Raw genomic sequence first — 18,479 nt, 5'->3', positions numbered from 1 at the left:
ACCGACGCTATAGTTAAGAAAGCCTCTACTTTCTCAGAAGACGAAGGAAATTTGGCATGTCAGTTACGACTCTCACCAACTTTTACAGATGCACCATAGAAAGCTTTCTTTCTGGTTGTATCACAGCTTGGTATGGTTCCTGCTCTGTCTGAGACCGCAAGAAACTACAAAAGGTCGTGAATGTAGCCCAATCCATCACACAAACCAGCCTCCCATCCATCGACTCTGTCTACACTTCCCGCTGCCTCGGCAAAGCAGCCAGCATAATTAAGGACCCCCCACACCCTAGGCATTCTCTCTTCCACCTTCTTCCGTCGGGAAAAAGATACAAAATTCTGAGGTCACGTACCAACCGACTCAAAAACAGCTTCTTCCCTGCTGCTGTCAGACTTCTGAATGGACCTACCCCGCACTAAGTTGATCTTTCTCTACACCCTAGCTATGACTGCGACACTACATTCTGCACTCTCTCCTTTCCTTCTCTATGTACGGTATGCTTTGTCTGTATAGCACGCAGGAAACAATACTTTTCACTACACACCAGTACATGTGACAATAATAAATCAAATCAAACCAATAGTCCATTCAATCCGGACAACCTCCCATTTTGGCTAAACTCATTTCCTGGTTCCACTTTGGAAGCTTTCTATAGATGAACCTTTCCCACGGGCGTATTGCCAAGACAGAGAGATATGTGAATTCTGGGCCCTAGAAATCTTATGGCTGGACAATGCATGCTGCTATAATGTTACAACATTTGTCCCAAAAACTTGAAACTTCAAATGCTTACTTTGCTGACTAACGGATTCCTAGTTCTAATCCCCTGACCTTACCATTACACTTTGCAGCATCTGTTCTTTTTGACTGAGACAAACAATACATTTTATACATTAAAAAACATTCAATACTTTGATATATATTTGCTATAAAATCATCCTCATTTACTTTAATACTGTTATTGCATTCACATATGAGCAAACTGTTCACATTAGCATGTTTTAAGGAATTATTTAACCCCTTCTAGCTATCCTGTCACTAAAAAGACCATAACTGTTCTTGGATCTCACTAGCTGATTTAAGACTCCCTTCTACCGCGGTGTTAGCTGGTTTCACAAGAACCGCACTGCTGCCGTGTGTGTGGAACCTAATCGATGTTCCTATTTATCAAACGGCCAGGTTCTCCAGATTCCCTGACTGATGCTCTGTCTCTGCTGTTCAATTTTCTTCCAATCATCTCTAATACTCATTACGATTCTCTGCAGTTTAGTGTTTGGCTTCTTGGGATTCTTCTGCTTCTTCCTGATGTATTCACGAGCAGCCCCTTACCACATCGCCATCAACTTCCTACTTACTGGATCAAAGCAACCAATTTCCCCAGAGCTGGGAATTGGCTAAATTCTTCCCTGGAATCTTAAGTTTGTTTTTTGATCTGCTGCAAGAGACATCTGTACCCCCACCCCCCAACCCAACGCCCCCCACCCCCCCCAAGAAATATTCTTATTTCATGTTTTGAATCAAACTATTCCCATGTTTAGCAGTCGGGCTTCAAATATCGAATCAAAGCACAACTCAAAATTGTGGAAAATTAAATGCATAGAAACATAGAAGATAGGAGCAGGAGGAGGCCATTCGGCCCTTCGAGCCTGCTCCACCATTCATCACGATCATGGCTGATCGTCCAACTCAATAGCCTAATCCTGCTTTCTCCCCATAACCTTTGATCCCATTCGCCCCAAGTGCTATATCCAGCCGTCTCTTGAATTCAATGTTTTGGCATCAACTACTTCCTGTGGTAATGAATTCCACAGGCTCACCACTTACTGAGTGAAGAAATGTCTCATCTCCATCCTAAATGGTCTACCCTGTATCCTCAGACTGTTCTGGACACGGTGGCACAGTGGTTAGCACTGCTGCTTCACAGCTCCAGGGACCTGGGTTCGATTTCCGGCTTGGGTCACTGTCTGTGTGGAGTTTGCACATTCTCCTCGTGTCTGCGTGGGTTTCCTCTGGGTGCTCCGGTTTCCTCCCACAGTCCAAAGATGTGTGGGTTAGGTTGATTGGCCATGCTAAAATTGCCCTTAGTGCCCTGAGATGCGTAGATTAGAGGGATTAGTGGGTAAAGATGTGGGGGTAGGGCCTAGGTGGGATTGTGGTCGGTGCAGACTTGATGGGCCGAATGGCCTCTTTCTGTACTGTAGGGATTCTATGATCTATCTATGACACCCCCGCCAATGGGAACATCCTTCCTGCATCTATTCTGTCTAGTCCTGTTAGAATTTTATAAGTCTCTGTGAGATCCCCCCTCATTCATCTGAATTCCAGCAAAAACAATTCTAACCGAGTCAATCTCTCCTCATACATCAGTCCCGCCATCCCCGGAATCAGCCTGGTAAACCTTCGCTGTGCTCCCTCAAGAGCATGGACATCCTTCCTCAGGAAAGGAGACCAAAACGGAACAGAATATTCTAGGTGTGGCCTCGCCAAGGCCCTGTATAATTGCAACAACACATCCCTGCTCCTGTACTCGAAACCTCTCGCAATGAAGGCCGACATACCATTTGCCTTCTTTACCGCCTGCTGCACCTGCATGCTTACCTTCAGTGACTGGTGCACAAGGACACCCAGGTCCCGCTGCACACTCCTCTCTCCCAATTTACTGCCATTCAGGTAACCTTGCTGGTCACCACACTACCAGAAGGATGTGGAGGCTTTGGAGAGGGTACAGAAAAGATTTATCAGGATGTTGCCTGGTATGGAGGGCATTAGCTATGAGGAGAGGTTGGAGAAACTTGGTTTGTTCTCACTGGAATGACGGAGGTTGAGGGGTGACCTAGTAGAAGTCTATAAGATTATGAGAGGCATGGACAAAGTGGATGGTCAGAAGCTTTTTCCCAGGGTGGAAGAGTCAATTACTGGGGGGCATAGGTTTAAGGTGCGAGGGGCAAGGTTTAAAGCAGATGTACGAGGCAAGTTTTTTACACAGAGGGTGGTGGGTGCCTGGAACTCGCTGCCGGGGGAGGTAGTGGAAGCGGATACAATAGTGATTTTTAAGGGGCATCTGGACAGATACATGAATAGGATGGGAATAGAGGGATATTGTCCCCAGAAGGGTAGGGGGTTTTAGTTCAGTCGGGCAGCGTGGTCGGTGCAGGCTTGGAGGGCCGAAGGGCCTGTTCCTGTGCTGTAATTTTCTTTGTTTTATGTTCTTTGTTTGTTCTAATCTGCCTTCTTATTTTTGCTTCCAAAGTGAATAACTTCACCGTTATCAAATTATACTGCAAATTTATCCAAACAGAACTGAAAATCAATATTGGTTCGAGCATAGCTCACTAAGAAATCATCCTGCACCAAGGATGTGGTTGCACTGGAAGGGGTGCAGAGGGGATTCACCAGGATGCTGCCTGGGATGGAACATTTAAGTTATGAAGAGAGGTTGTGTAGGCTTGGGTTGTTTTCACTGGAGCAGAGAAGACTGAGGGGTGACCTGATCAAGGTGCACAAGGTGATGAAGGACATGGACAGAGAGGATAAGGAGCAGCTGTTCCCCTTAGTTGAAGGGTCAGTCACGAGGGGACATAGGTTCAAGGTGAGGGGCAGGAGGTTTACGGGGGATGTGAGGAAAATTTTTTTTTACTCAGAGGGTGGTGACAGTCTGGAATGCGCTGCCTGGAAGGGTGGTGGAGGCGGGTTGTCTCGCGTCCTTTAAAAAGTACCTGGATGAGCACTTGGCACGTCATAACATTCAGGGCTATGGGCCAAGCGCTGGCAGATGGGATTAGGTGGGAGTTTAGGTATTTCTAATGCGTGTAGACTCGATGGGCCAAAAGGCCTCTTCTGCATGATGTGATTCTACGATTCTATGATTTATTTTCTTCAAAAATGCCCACAATCACTTTAAAATTGAACTTGGTGTACTTCAGACCACCGCTCCCCCCCACCCTCTCACACCCTCCCCACCACTCCCACCCCACCTCCCACCACCCCACCCCCCCCACACCACCACCGCCCCCCCCCCTCCCACCACCACCCCCCCCCCCACACCACCACCGCCCCCCCCACCTCCCCCTCCCGCCACCCACCCCAACCATCCTGCTATAATAGAACTGATGGATCATTGGGTGTAGCCGTAGCTTATGTTGTTGCTAAATTCTTTAGTACTGAGGAATATTGTCAAGAACTCACTCCACAGCCAGGCATCAGGGAACACAGATCTTTTTGCAGTCTTACTCGTTCTACAATCCAAACAAGAACCGCCCTTATCTGAGGAAGGATGTCCTTGCTACAGAGGCAGTACTGCGAAGGTTTACCAGGCTGATTCCTGGGATGGCAGGTCTGGCATATGAGATTAAGTCTGTTAGGATTATACTCACTGGAGTTTAGAAGAGTGAGAAGGGATCTCATAGAAAGTTATAAAATTCTAACAGGGTTAGACAGGGTAGGTTCAGAAAAAATGTCCCCAATGGTTGGGGAGTCCAGAGCTAGGGGTCATAGTTTGAGAATAAGGGGTAAACCTTTTAGAACTGAGGTGAGGAGAAATTTCTTCCCCCAGAAAGTGGTGAATGTGTGGAATTCATTACCACAGAAGGTAGTTGATGCCAAAATGTTTGTGTGATTTCAAGAAGAAATTAGATATAGCTCCTGGGGCTAAAGGGAACTCAACCGACTCAAAAACAGCTTCTTCCCTGTTGCCATCAGACTTTTGAATGGACCTACCTTGCATTAAGTTGATCTTTCTCTACACTCTAGCTATGACTGTAACACTACATTCTGCACTCTCTCATTTCCTTCTCTATGTACAGTATGCTTTGTCTGTATAGCACGCAGGAAACAATACTTTTCACTGTATACTAATACATGTGACAATAATAAATCAGATCAAATCAAATCATATCAAGCTTTAGGTCACCTTCTCCAATATGTGGCTCAATACCGAATTTTGTTTTCTGTGGAGTGCCTTGGGCAGTTCTATGTTGTTCAAAGATACGCTACAAATGCAAGTTGCTTGTTGTTGAATAAACCTACATTCTTCAGTCGGTGGTCCACTCTGGTCATCAAGTCCGTTACAGAATGTCAAATACACCAGCATCCATCCATCACTTCCAAGAAGCTCTCTGGGAGGTTCAAGATGCTCTCTGGGAGGTGAGCTCCCACAGGAGCTCCTTATTTGCACTCCATCCTTCACCATCTTGTGCTTTATCTCTCCCAATCTCCCATCCCTGTTGTAATTTGGATTCTTTCAATGTCTCAATGATGAGATCTTGAGACTTGTATGGTGGAAGATAAACCGCTTATTGCTAACCTTAACCTATGCATAGATCATGGGGGAGGCACTGGCGTAGTGGTATTATCACTGGACTAGAAATCCAGAGAGCCAGCGCAAGATCTGGAAACCTGGGGTCAAATCCCACCATGGTGAAATATGAATTGAATAAAAAATCTGGAATTAAAAGTCCACTGATGACCATGAACGGTAAGTAGTTTCACAACGACAGGTTAAAGTCCAACAGGTTTATTTTTATTTATAAACCTGTTGGACTTTAACCTAGTGTTGTGAGACTATTTACTGTGCCTACCTCAGTCCAACACCAGTAACTCCACATCACGATGACCATGAAACCATTGTTGATTGTTGTAAAAACCCATCTGATTCACTAATGTCCTTCAGGGAAGGAAATCTGCCGTCCTTACCTGGTCTGGCCAAAAGGTGACTCCACAGCCACAGCAATGCGGTTGATTCCCAAATTAATCCCTAGTTGAATCTCCAACTAAGGATGGGGAATAAATGCTGGCCCAGCGAGCAATGCCCATGTCCCACAAATGAATAAATAAAAACAATGCTATCCAATTGAGTACTGGATAAGCAGGAAGTTAATTATTTGACTTGGTGCCAAATTCTATTTGATCACACAACTGTGAAGTGCTTTTAAGATATTTGACTTCATTAAGTCTACTATATAAATGCAAGTTGTTGTTGAACTGCTTCATTTGAGTCATGAAAAACCTTCATAGCACAACAAACGATGGTAATCTTCTGAAAGTAATTTCTAAAAGTGCGTCAGGCGGGAGCTATCTAATGGAAATGTTTTTTATTGCTGCTAACCTTTCAGACTCTCCTCTGCTGTGTTCAGGAGGCTCACTGCCTTAGTACATGGAAATCCCACCCCTGACGCTCGCCCAGAGCCTTTGGAATTTTCTCATTCGCTCCTTACAATAAATCCATTCATCTGCCTGGGGATTACATCAACCAAGCTTAGTTCTCCAATGTGAAGCAGTTAGCACAGCAGAGCAGTCCCTGTTGCACTATCTGATCGATCCAGCTATATGGCACTTATAGATATATAAGGGCTGGGGGAGAGCCTATAATATGGTGCTGGATTGTAGTCAGGCCCTGATAACATCCAACATTGGTGGAGGGGGAAAACATTGACAGTAACTAGCTATTCCTCACCTCCCCCCATATTTCCCACACCCCACTTACTTCCCAAAAGGACCATTGCACAGGGTATGTGGTAAGTGACCTATTTGCTATTGTCTCCTTCCTCAGCCTCTGCACAAGTTGATTTTTACCCCCTTAAAGATGATTCAGAGCAGAGTGGATTTCCCTCCTGATCTAAATGCTCTCTGTAGATAAACACATTATATCCACATTGACACTGCTCCAATGACAGATCAGACATGAACAATGGAACATGCTTGAGGCTAAGCATGTACCTTTGTTGTCATCTTGTCTGCTATTTGAAATAGTAATTCTGGCTGGAGACAGTCCCATGTGATCTGGAACCGAAACCTATTGAGAGTCAAGGGACATGCTGGACTTGGAACAGCTGCTTTATATAACAGTGAGACATAGAGAGATAGAGAGGGAGAGAGTCAAAGGAATGATTGCGGTGGTGGAGAAGCAGCAGCCAGTGCTGTGAAGAGCCACGTGAAGCATGTTTGTGTTTACAACTAAGCAGAGTCCTTGCAAAAGTTGGTTTTATGGCCAAAAGGAAGGAAGCAGGACTGAGGTAACTTTGAGGCTTCAGAAAGAAGAAAGTGGGCCTTGCTTGCGAAATCTGTTCTGCAACTCAGAATGAGTGGAATAGTTTTCGAAGGGCATTAGTAATCTGCTCTGGCATGGCAGGGAGAAACAAGCCTGCTGGAAGTTGCAATTACCTTGAGACTTCTTTTATTGCTACTGATCTGCCAGAAGTGTGGTGCAAAGCAAAAGCATGTTGTACAATATATCTCAGTTGTACTATTAGTGAACGCAATCATGTTTAGTTGCCTGTTAGATAATAGTAAGAAGTTTCACAACACCAGGTTAAAGTCCAACAGGTTTATTTGGTAGCACGAACTTTCGGAGCGCTGCTCCTTCATCAGGTGAGTGGAGAGTTGGGTTCACAAACACGACATATCGCGACAGTCCAATGCCAGCATTTCCACATCATGGCCTGTTAGGTAATGTTTAGACTGTGTTGATTTTAGTACCATTCACGGCACACAAATGCCAGGCAATGACCATCACCAATAAGAAACTATCTAACCCCCATCCCTTAACAATCAATGGTGTTATCATCCCTAAGTCCCCCACTGTCAATATCCTTGGGGTTACCATTGACCAGAAACTCAACTGGACTCGCCACATAAACACAGTGGCTACAAGAGCAGGTCAGAGGCTAGGAATACTGTGGCGAGTAACTCACCTCCTGACTCCCCAAAGCCTATCCATCATCTACAAGACATGTGTCAGGAATGTGATGGAATACTCCCCACTTGCTTGGATGGGTGCAGCACCACTCAAGAAGCTTGACACCATCCAGGACAGAGCAGCCCACTTGATTGGCACCACATCCACAAACATCCACTCCCTCCACCATCGACGTTCAGTAGCAGCAGTGTGTACTATCTACAAGATGCACTGCAGCAATTCATCAAAGATCCTTAGACAGCACCTTCCAAACCCATGAACACTTTCATCTAGAAGGACAAGGGCAGCAGATAAATGGGAACATCACCACCTGCCAGTTCCCCTCCAAGCCACTCACCATCCTAACTTGGAAATGTATCGCCGTTCCTTCGCAGTCGCTGGGTCAAAATCCTGGAATTCCCTCCCTAACGGCATTGTGGGTCAACCCACAGCATGTGGACTGCAGTGATTCAAGAAGGCAGCTCACCCACCACCTTCCCAAGGCCAATTAGGGATGGGCAATAAATGCTGGCCAGCCAGCGATGCCCATGTCCCACGAATTAATAAAAATAAGTTAATTGTAAATGGCTGAGGAACTGGTGTAGGGGGCAGGGTTTCAGATTTCTAGATCATTGGGACCTCTTCTGGGGCAGGTGGGACCTGTACAAGAGAGACGAGTTACACCTAAACTACAAGGGGGCTAATATGGGAGGTTTGCTAGTGTTGTTGGGGAGGGTTTAAACTAGATTTGCAGGGGGATGGGAACCAGAGTGTCAGAGCAGATAGTGGATCGGGGGTGAAAATAAATGATGTTCATAGTTCATGCAAAATCACAAATAGAAGGGTTGTGTGTGGTGGTAATAATCTTCTGAGGTGTGTCTATTTCAATGCCAGGTGTGTTGTGGGGAAGGCAGACGAGCTGAGGGCGTGGATTGACACATGGAAATATGACATTATCGCCATTAGTGAAACTTGGCTACAGGAGGGGCAGGACTGGCAGCTCAATGTTCCAGGGTTCCGATGTTTCAGACGTGATAGAGGCAGAGGGATGAAGGGTGGGGGGGTGCCATTGCTAGTCAGGGAAAATGTTACAGCAGTGCTCAGGCAGGACAGATTAGGGGGCCTGTCTACCGAGGCCATATGGATGGAGCTGAGAAACAGGTATGACCACATTAATGGGGTTGTATTATAGACCCCCCAATAGTCAGTGAGAATTGAAGGAGCAAATCTGCAGAGAGATAGCAGACAACTGCAGGAAACATAAAGTTGTGAGAGTAGGGGATTTTAATTTTCCACATATAGATTGGGACACCCATACAGTTAAAGGTCTAGACGGGTTAGAGTTTGTTCAGGAAAATTTTCTAAATCAATATATAGAGGTACCAACTAGACAGGATGCAATATTAGATCTCCTATTAGGAAACGAGTTAGGACAAGTGACGGAAGTGTGTGTAGGGGAACACTTTGGTTCCAGTGATCATAACGCCATTAGTTTCAACTTGATCATGGATAAAGATAGATCTGGTCCTCGAGTTGAGGTTCTAAACTGGAAAAAGGCCAAATTTGAAGAAATGAGAAAGGATCTAAAAAGCATGGATTGGGACAGGCTGTTTTTTGGCAAGGATGTGAATGGTAAGTAGGAGGCCTTCAAAGGAGAAATTTTGAGAGTGCAGAGTTTGTATGTTCCTGTCAGGATTGAAGGCAAGGTGAATAAGAATAAGGAACCTTGGTTCTTGAGGGATATTGGAACTCTGATAAAGAAGAAGAGAGAGATGTATGACATGTATAGGCAACAGGGAGCAAATAAGATGCTTGAAGAGTATAAAAAGTGCAAGAAACTACTTAAGAAAGAAATCAGGAGGGCTAAAAGAAGACATGAGGTTGCTTTGGCAGACAAGGTGAAGGATAATCCTAAGAGCTTCTACAGGTATATTAAGAGCAAAAGGATAGTAAGGGATAAAATTGGTCCTCTTGAAGATCAGAGTGGTCGGCTATGTATGGAACCAAAAGAAATGGGGGAGATATTAAATGGGTTTTTTGCATCCGTATTTACTAAGGAAACTGGCATGGAGTCTATGAAAATAAGGCAAACAAGTAGGGAGGTCATGGAACCTATACAGATTAAAGGGGAGGAGGTGCTTGCTGTCTTGAGGCAAATCAGAGTAGATAAATCCCCAGGACCGGACAGGGTATTCCCTCGGACCTTGAAAGAAACTAGTGTTGAAATTGCAGGGGCCCTGGCAGATATATTTAAAATGTCGGTATCCACAGGTGAGGTGCCGGATGATTGGAGGATAGCTCATGTTGTTCCGTTGTTTAAAAAAGGCTCAAAAAGTAATGCGGGAAATTATAGGCCGGTAAGTTTGACGTCAGCAGTAGGTAAATTATTGGAAGGAGTACTAAGAGATAGGATCTACAAATATTTGGATAGACAGGGACTTATTAGGGAGAGTCAACATGGCTTTGCGCGTGGTAGGTCATGTTTAACCAATCTATTCGAGTTTTCCGAGGAGGTTACCAGGAAAGTGGATGAAGGGAAGGCAGTGGATGTTGTCTACATGGACTTCAGTAAGGCCTTTGACAAGGTCCCACATGGGAGGTTAGTCAGGAAGGTTCAGTCGCTAGGTATACATGGAGAGGTAGTAAATTGGATTAGACATTGGCTCAATGGAAGATGCCAGAGAGTGATAGTGGAGGATTGCTTCTCTGAGTGGAGGCCTGTGCCACAGGAATCAGTGCTGGGTCCATTGTTGTTTGTCATCTATATCAATGATCTGGATGATAATGTGGTGAATTGGATCAGCAAGTTTGCTGATGATACAAAGATTGGAGATGTAGTGGACAGTGAGGAAGGTTTTCAAAGCTTGCAGAGGGATTTGGACCAGCTTGAAAAATGGCCTGAAAAATGGCAGATGGAGTTTAATGCAGACAAGTACGGTACGGTAGCACAGTGGTTAGCACTGCTGCTTCACAGCTCCCGGGACCTGGGTTCGATTCCCGGCTTGGGTCACTGTCTGTGTGGAGTTTGCACATTCTCCTCGTGTCTGCGTGGGTTTCCTCCGGGTGCTCCGGTTTCCTCCCACAGTCCAAAGATGTGCGGGTTAGGTTGATTGGCCAAGGTTAAAAATTGCCCCTTAGAGTCCTGAGATGCGGAGGTTAGAGGGATTAGCGGGTAAATATGTGGGGGTAGGGCCTGGGTGGGATTGTGGTCGGTGCAGACTCGATGGGCCAAATGGCCTCCTTCTGCACTGTAGGGTTTCTATGATTTCTATGATTTCTATGAAGTGTGAGGTATTGCACTTTGGAAGGACAAACCAAGGTAGAACATACAAGGTAAATGGTAGGACACTGAAGAGTGCAGTAGAACAGAGGGATCTGGGAATACAGATACATAATTCCCTAAAAGTGGTGTCACAGGAAGATAGGGTCGTAAAGAGTGCTTTTGGTACATTTGCCTTTATAAATCAAAATATTGAGTATAGGAGTTGGAATGTTATGGTGAGGTTGTATAAGACATTGGTGAGGCCGAATTTAGAGTATTGTGTGCAGTTTTGGTCACCTAATTACAGGAAGGATATTAATAAGGTTGAAAGAGTGCAGAGAAGGTTTACAAGGATGTTGCCGGGACTTGAGAAACTGAGTTACAGAGAAAGGTTGAAAAGGTTGGGACTTTATTCCCTGGAGCGTAGAAGAATGAGGGGAGATTTGATAGAGGTGTATAAGATTATGATGGGTATAGATAGAGTGAATGCAAGCAGGCTTTTTCCACTGAGGCTAGGGGAGAAAATAACTAGAGGACATGGGTTAAGGGTGAGGGGGGGAAAGTTTAAAGGGAATATTAGGGGGGGCTTCTTCACACAGAGAGTGGTGGGAGTTTGGAATGAGCTGCCAGATGAAGTGGTGAATGCTCACTTTTAACATTTAAGAAAAACTTGGACAGGTACATGGATGAGAGGGGTGTGGAGGGATATGGTCCAGGTGCAGGTCAGTGGGACTAGGCACAAAAATGGTTCAGCACAGACAAGAAGGGCCAAAAGGCCTGTTTCTGTGCAGTAATGTTCTATGAGAGAGTTGGGATAAAAGGTTCTTTCTCAGAATGGCAACCGGTGACAAGTGGTGTCCCGCAGGGTTCAGTGTTGGGGCCACAGCTGTTCTCTTTATATATTAACGATCTAGATGACGGGATTGGGAGCATTCTGGCCAAGTTTGCCGATGATACAAAGATAGGTGGAGGGGCAGGTAGTATTGAGGAGGTGGGGAGGCTGCAGAAAGATTTAGACAGTTTAGGAGAGTGGTCCAAGAAGTGGCTGATGAAATTCAACGTGGGCAAGTGCGAGGTCGTACACTTTGGAAAAAAGAATAGAGGCATGGACTATTTTCTAAACGGTGACAAAATTCATAATGCTAAAGTGCAAAGGGACTTGGGAGTCCTAGTCCAGGATTCTCTAAAGGTAAACTTGCAGGTTGAGTCCGTAATTAAGAAAGCAAATGTAATGTTGTCATTTATCTCAAGAGGCTTGGAATACAAAAGCAGGGATGTACTTCTGAGGCTTTATAAAGCACTGGTTAGGCCCCATTTGGAGTACTGTGAGCAATTTTGGGCCCCACACCTCAGGAAGGACATACTGGCACTGGAGCGGGTCCAGCGGAGATTCACACGGATGATCCCAGGAATGGTAGGCCTGACATACGATGAACGTCTGAGGATCGTGGGATTATATTCATTGGAGTTTAGGAGGTTGAGGGGAGATCTGATAGAAACTTACAAGATAATGAACGGCTTAGATAGGATGGACGTAGGGAAGTTGTTTCCATTAACAGGGGAGACTAGGACGCGGGGGCACAGCCTTAGAATAAAAGGGAGTCAATTTAGAACAGAGATGAGGAGAAATTTCTTCAGCCAGAGAGTGGTGGGTCTGTGGAATTCATTGCCACAGAGGGCTGTGGAGGCCGAGACGTTGAGCGTCTTCAAGACAGAAATTGATAAATTCTTGATTTCTCGAGGAATTAAGGGCTATGGGGAGAGAGCGGGTAAATGGAGTTGAAATCAACCATGATTGAATGGTGGAGTGGACTCGATGGGCCGAATGGCCTTACTTCCGCTCCTATGTCTTATGGTCTTATGGTTCTATGGATAACATTTCTTAAAATTTGAAATTTTGTCCCTCGGTTATTTTTGATGTTCGCTTGGGAATCGGAACAAATTGGGAGCTCTCACAGGATGCAAAGGCTTTAAAATGGAGACATTGGGATTTTCCAGCATTTGAAATCATGGGTATACAGACTTACAGAATACTGAGAGTGGACGTGGAGAGGATGTTTCCACTAGTGGGAGAGACTAGAACTCGAGGGCACAACCTCAGAGTGAAGGGACGCTGCTTTAAAACTGAGATGAGGAGGAATTTCTTCAGCCAGACGGTGGTGAATCGGTGAAACTCTTTGCCACAGAGGGCTGTGGTGGCCAGGTCATTGAGTGTCTTTAAGACAGAGATAGGTAGGTTCTTGTTCAATAAGCGGATCAAGGGTTACGGGGAGAAGGCGGGAGAATGGGGATGAGAATCATATCAGCCATGATTGAATGAAGGGCAGACTCGATGGGCCGAATGGTCTAATTCTGCTCCTATATCCTATGGTTTTATGGTCTTGTGGATTCCACATTGACCTCTGCCGTTTTTGGTGAAAATTCACCGTGGCTCCTCTCAATGTTGGTATTCCTGGGCAGCACAGTGGCACGGTGGTTGGTGCTGCTGCCTCACAGCTGCTGCCTCACAGCGCCAGGGACCTGGGTTCGATTCCCGGCTTGGGTCACTGTCTGTGTGGAGTTTGCACGTTCTCCCCATGTCTGCGTGGGTTTCCTCCGGGTGCTCCGGTTTCCTCCCTCAGTCCAAAGATGTGCAGATGAGGTGAATTGGCCACGTTAAATTCTCCCTCAGTGTACCCGAACAGGCGCCAGAGTGTGAAGACTAGGGGATTTTCACAGTAACTTCATTGCAGTGTTAATGTAAGCCGACTTGTGATTAATAAATAAACTTTTCAATCAGTATGCTAAGGCCTGTGCAATAGTCAGGAAAGGTTAATTGAAAGGTTGTGTGAAGAATTCGGAATCAAGTTGAGAGTAGGCAGTGAAAAGGTTGAGATGATTGAACCTGGAGGAGGGAACGAGGAATCCCGATAGCCCTCAGGGTTGATGCAGATAGATTTCAATTACTAATCAAACAAGTGGAGCCAAAACAAGCAAAACTTGACTTGCAAAAGAGATGGAGAAATGCAAAGACTCCAACTCAGAAAAAGAACGACAAATGTGAAATCTTGAATTAGAATTTCCAGTAAGAAGTCTCACAACACCAGGTAAAAGACCAACAGGTCTATTGGTGTCAAGATCTTTCGGAGCGCTGCTCCTTCATTGGGTGACTCACCTGGAAGTCACTCGCGATCCAAAATAAACCTGTTGGACTTTAACCTGATGGTGTGAGACTTCTTATTGTACCCATCCCAATCCAACGCCGGCATTTCCACATCTTGGAATTCCCAAGAGAGAGAAGAAAAGCTTGAATTTCAGAGAGAAAGGAGACAGTGAAAGGAAGAAACTGCTGTACAAAATTATGGGGGACATAGAGCAGATAGGAAGGAACCTGTCCCCTTAGTATAAGGGTCAATAACTAAGGGATAGATTTAAGACCATAAGACATAGGAGCAGAATTAGGTCACTCGAATGGCCCAGTGAGTCTTCTCCGCCATTCAATCATGGCTGATATGTTTCTGATATTTAAGGCAATGAGCAAGAGGAGGAGATGTGAGGAAAAGCTTTTTCACCCAGAGGATGGTGGGAATCTGGAACTCACTGCCTGAAAGGGTGGTAGAGGCGGGAACCTTCACAACATTGAAGAAGCAGTTAGATGAGAACTTGAAACGCCATAGCATACAAGGCTACGTACCACATACTGGAAAATGGGATTAGATTAGGTGGGTGCTGGATAGCCAGCGCAGATACAATGGGGTGAATTTTACTGTCCCATCCGCCACTGGAATCGGACCGGGCGAGGGACGGACCACAGAAAGGTCCGTTGAATTTGGGTGGGATTTTCCGGTTTGAGGTTGAGTGAGATGAGCAAACCCTGGCCTTAGGGCTGAATGGACTCTTTAGGTGATGTAAAACTCAATGGCTGCGATCTGACCATATTGCCCCACTAGCCAATGGGTGGGGCAAGCTGTTAAGGTTGTGAAATGAGGTCCGTGCCGCCCGATATCACGTCTCTTGTGATTTTACCAGCACTGGGTATCAGGCGAGATCAGCCTTGAGCCTGAAAAAGGCATTGAAATGCAATTTAAATATTCTGAGTGAACCTGGGATGCTAGCATCTGGGCCCACTAACCTGTGTGGCCGCCCTGGGGACGGATCTCTCCGGCAAGGAGCACATATGGCCCCCATCAATGGGAACCAGACTCAGCAACGCCTGAGGGGGCGGGGTCTGAGGGGGCAGGGCCAACAGAGGAGGCAGGGCCAGACGAGGCAGGCTGTTCAGTGGGAGGGGAACCACTGCATGCTCTGCAACAGCGATCGGTGTGCGGGGGTCGCAGCCATTCCAGGCGGGGAGGGGTCACGATTCTTCTGGGCAGGGGGTGGGTGGCGATCATTCCAGGTGAGGGAGATGATGGGTAATGGGCCACAGACCCTGCCCTGCTATAGCAACAGAGGCAGTGCAGATCTATGTGCTCAGAGCACATGCGCAATTGTGCCCTCTGCTGCTATCAGTTGGCTTTTGGGCGATGGAGGCCCAGTCTACTCCTCCTACTGGCGTGAAACAAGTTTGTCGAGTTTTTTTTTTGCCAGAGTGAGCAAAGAATTAATTTTTAAGTCACTCGAATTTCTCTCATTTTCACGCTCATTCGGGACATTGAACTTTTTTGGCAAGATCGCCCCTCCATGACTCTATGGAGGAAGAGAAATTAGGAAGAAAGTGTGAACTCGACAGGGGAAGGCTTTGATTACCTGATGGCAGGGAAATCCAACTGGTTCGTTTGGGAAGAAAACCTGCCATCCTTATTCAGTCTGGCCTACACCTAACACTAGGCCCAAATCCAGTAGTTAACTTGTAATTGATCTCTGAGGTAACCTTAGCTGCATCGATCTCAGCAGCATTCTGGGAGCAGGGACGGCAGCAGTTGAAGAAGGTGGTACCACCACCTTCTCAAGGGCAACAAGGAATGGGAAAGAAGTGCTGGCCGAGCAGGTGAAGGTGCGAATTAATTTTTATTCAGAGACACACACACATACACGCACACACACACAGACAAACACACACATGCACACATGCGCAAGCATGCACAGATGCACACACGCATGCATGCATGCATGCGCACACCTGCGCAACACACACGCACACACTTACACACACACATACGCACACTTACACACACCCACACATATGCACACACACACCCACGGAAACACACAAATGTACACATGCACACACACACACACAAACAGTCGCACAAACACTCACACACACTCGCACACACACTCACACACATATGCACTCATACACACACACGCACTCACACACTCACTCGCACACACACACACACACGTACACACGCACTCACATACACACTCGCACACACACTCGCACACACACACTCACACACACACTCGCACACACACACTCACACAAACACTCACACACACACACACTCGCACACACTCACAAACACTCACACACACTCACACACACACTCACACACACAAACATTCACACACACGCACTCACTCACAAACACTCACACACACGCACTCACTCACGCACTCACACACACACTTGCACACACACACACACACTCGCACACACACACTCACACACACACACACTCGCACACACTCACACACACACACTCGCACACACTCACACACACACACTCTCGCACACACTCACACACACTCCCTCACACACACTCACACACACACACTCACACACTCGCACACACACACTCACACACACACTCACACACACACACACTCGCACACACTCACACACACACACTCGCACACACTCACACACTCACACACACTCCCTCACACACACTCACACACACACACTCACACACTCGCACACACACACTCACACACACACTCACACAAACACACACACACACACACTCACTCACACACACTCACACACTCGCAAACACACACTCACACACACACACAAACATTCACACACACACACACACACTCACTCACACACACTCACACACACACTCACACAAACACGCACTCACACAAACGCTCTCACACACACACACGCACACGCACATACACACACATACTCACACACACTCAGACACACACACACACTCACACAAACACTCTCACATGCACGCACGCACACATAGACACACACATGCACACTCAGACACACTCACAAACACACACACACACTCAGACACACACACAAACACACACACACACACTCACAAACACTCACACATGCACACTCAGACACACACTCAAACACTCACACACACACGCACACACACTCAGACACACACACAAACACACACACTCAGACACACACACAAACACACACACACACACTCAGACACACACACACACACACACTCAGATACACTCACACAAGCACACACACACACTCAAACACTCACACACACGCACACACACTCAGACACACTCACCCACACACGCACACTCAGATACACTCACACACACACGCACACACCCACTCAGACACACTCACACAAACACTCACACACACACTCACAAACACTCACACATGCACACTCAGACACACACTCAAACACTCACACACACACGCACACACACTCAGACACACACACAAACACACACACTCAGACACACACACACACACACACACTCAGATACACTCACACAAGCACACACACACACTCAAACACTCACACACACCCACACACACTCAGACACACTCACCCACACACGCACACTCAGACACACACACACACTCAGACACACTCACCCACACACGCACCCTCAGATACACTCACACACACACGCACACACCCACTCAGACACACTCACACAAACACTCACACACACACGCACACACCCACTCAGACACACTCACACAAACACTCACACACACACGCACACACCCACTCAGACACACTCACACAAACACTCACACACACACACCCACTCAGACACACTCACACAAACATTCACACACACACGCACACACCCACTCAGACACACTCACCCACACACGCACACACACACGCACACACATTCAGACCCACACACCCACACACTCAGATACACTCACGCAAACACTCACACTCACACAGATGAGAGATTTTCACGCAGTGTTCCTGAATGTAGTGGAAGCAGTCAACCCAAGTCTTGTGTGGCTGCACTGGCGTCTGGTGACAGGACCAACATGACATACAGCCCCAGTCAGTCTTCAGCACTGATGGTTCGCAGTTACAGAGAGATTTCGGCTTTATGCAGAGTCAGACTCTGTGCTCATTAGCAGCTGTCTGACTGTGTAACTAGACCGAGGATTCATGGATTGCAAGACAGAAGGCAGACACAACTCGGGAGACAAACTCTCAATAGCTCAGTGAGCAACAGCCTCAATTTGCTGTGTTCATGATTCATCTATAATACAGATTATCGCCGGAGAAGAACAATAAATAAATCAGTGGTCCCCAATCTGGCAGCAGTTTCTTCATTTGTTTAGTGCGCTGAAGCCATTAATGATTGTGAATTGAATTACCCTCCCCCACAACAACGCCCCCCCCCACTTCCCCACCCCAC

This window comes from Mustelus asterias, chromosome 5 (assembly GCF_964213995.1).
Source record: "Mustelus asterias chromosome 5, sMusAst1.hap1.1, whole genome shotgun sequence".
Classification (NCBI taxonomy): domain Eukaryota; kingdom Metazoa; phylum Chordata; class Chondrichthyes; order Carcharhiniformes; family Triakidae; genus Mustelus; species Mustelus asterias.
This window is presented reverse-complemented; position numbering follows the sequence as displayed.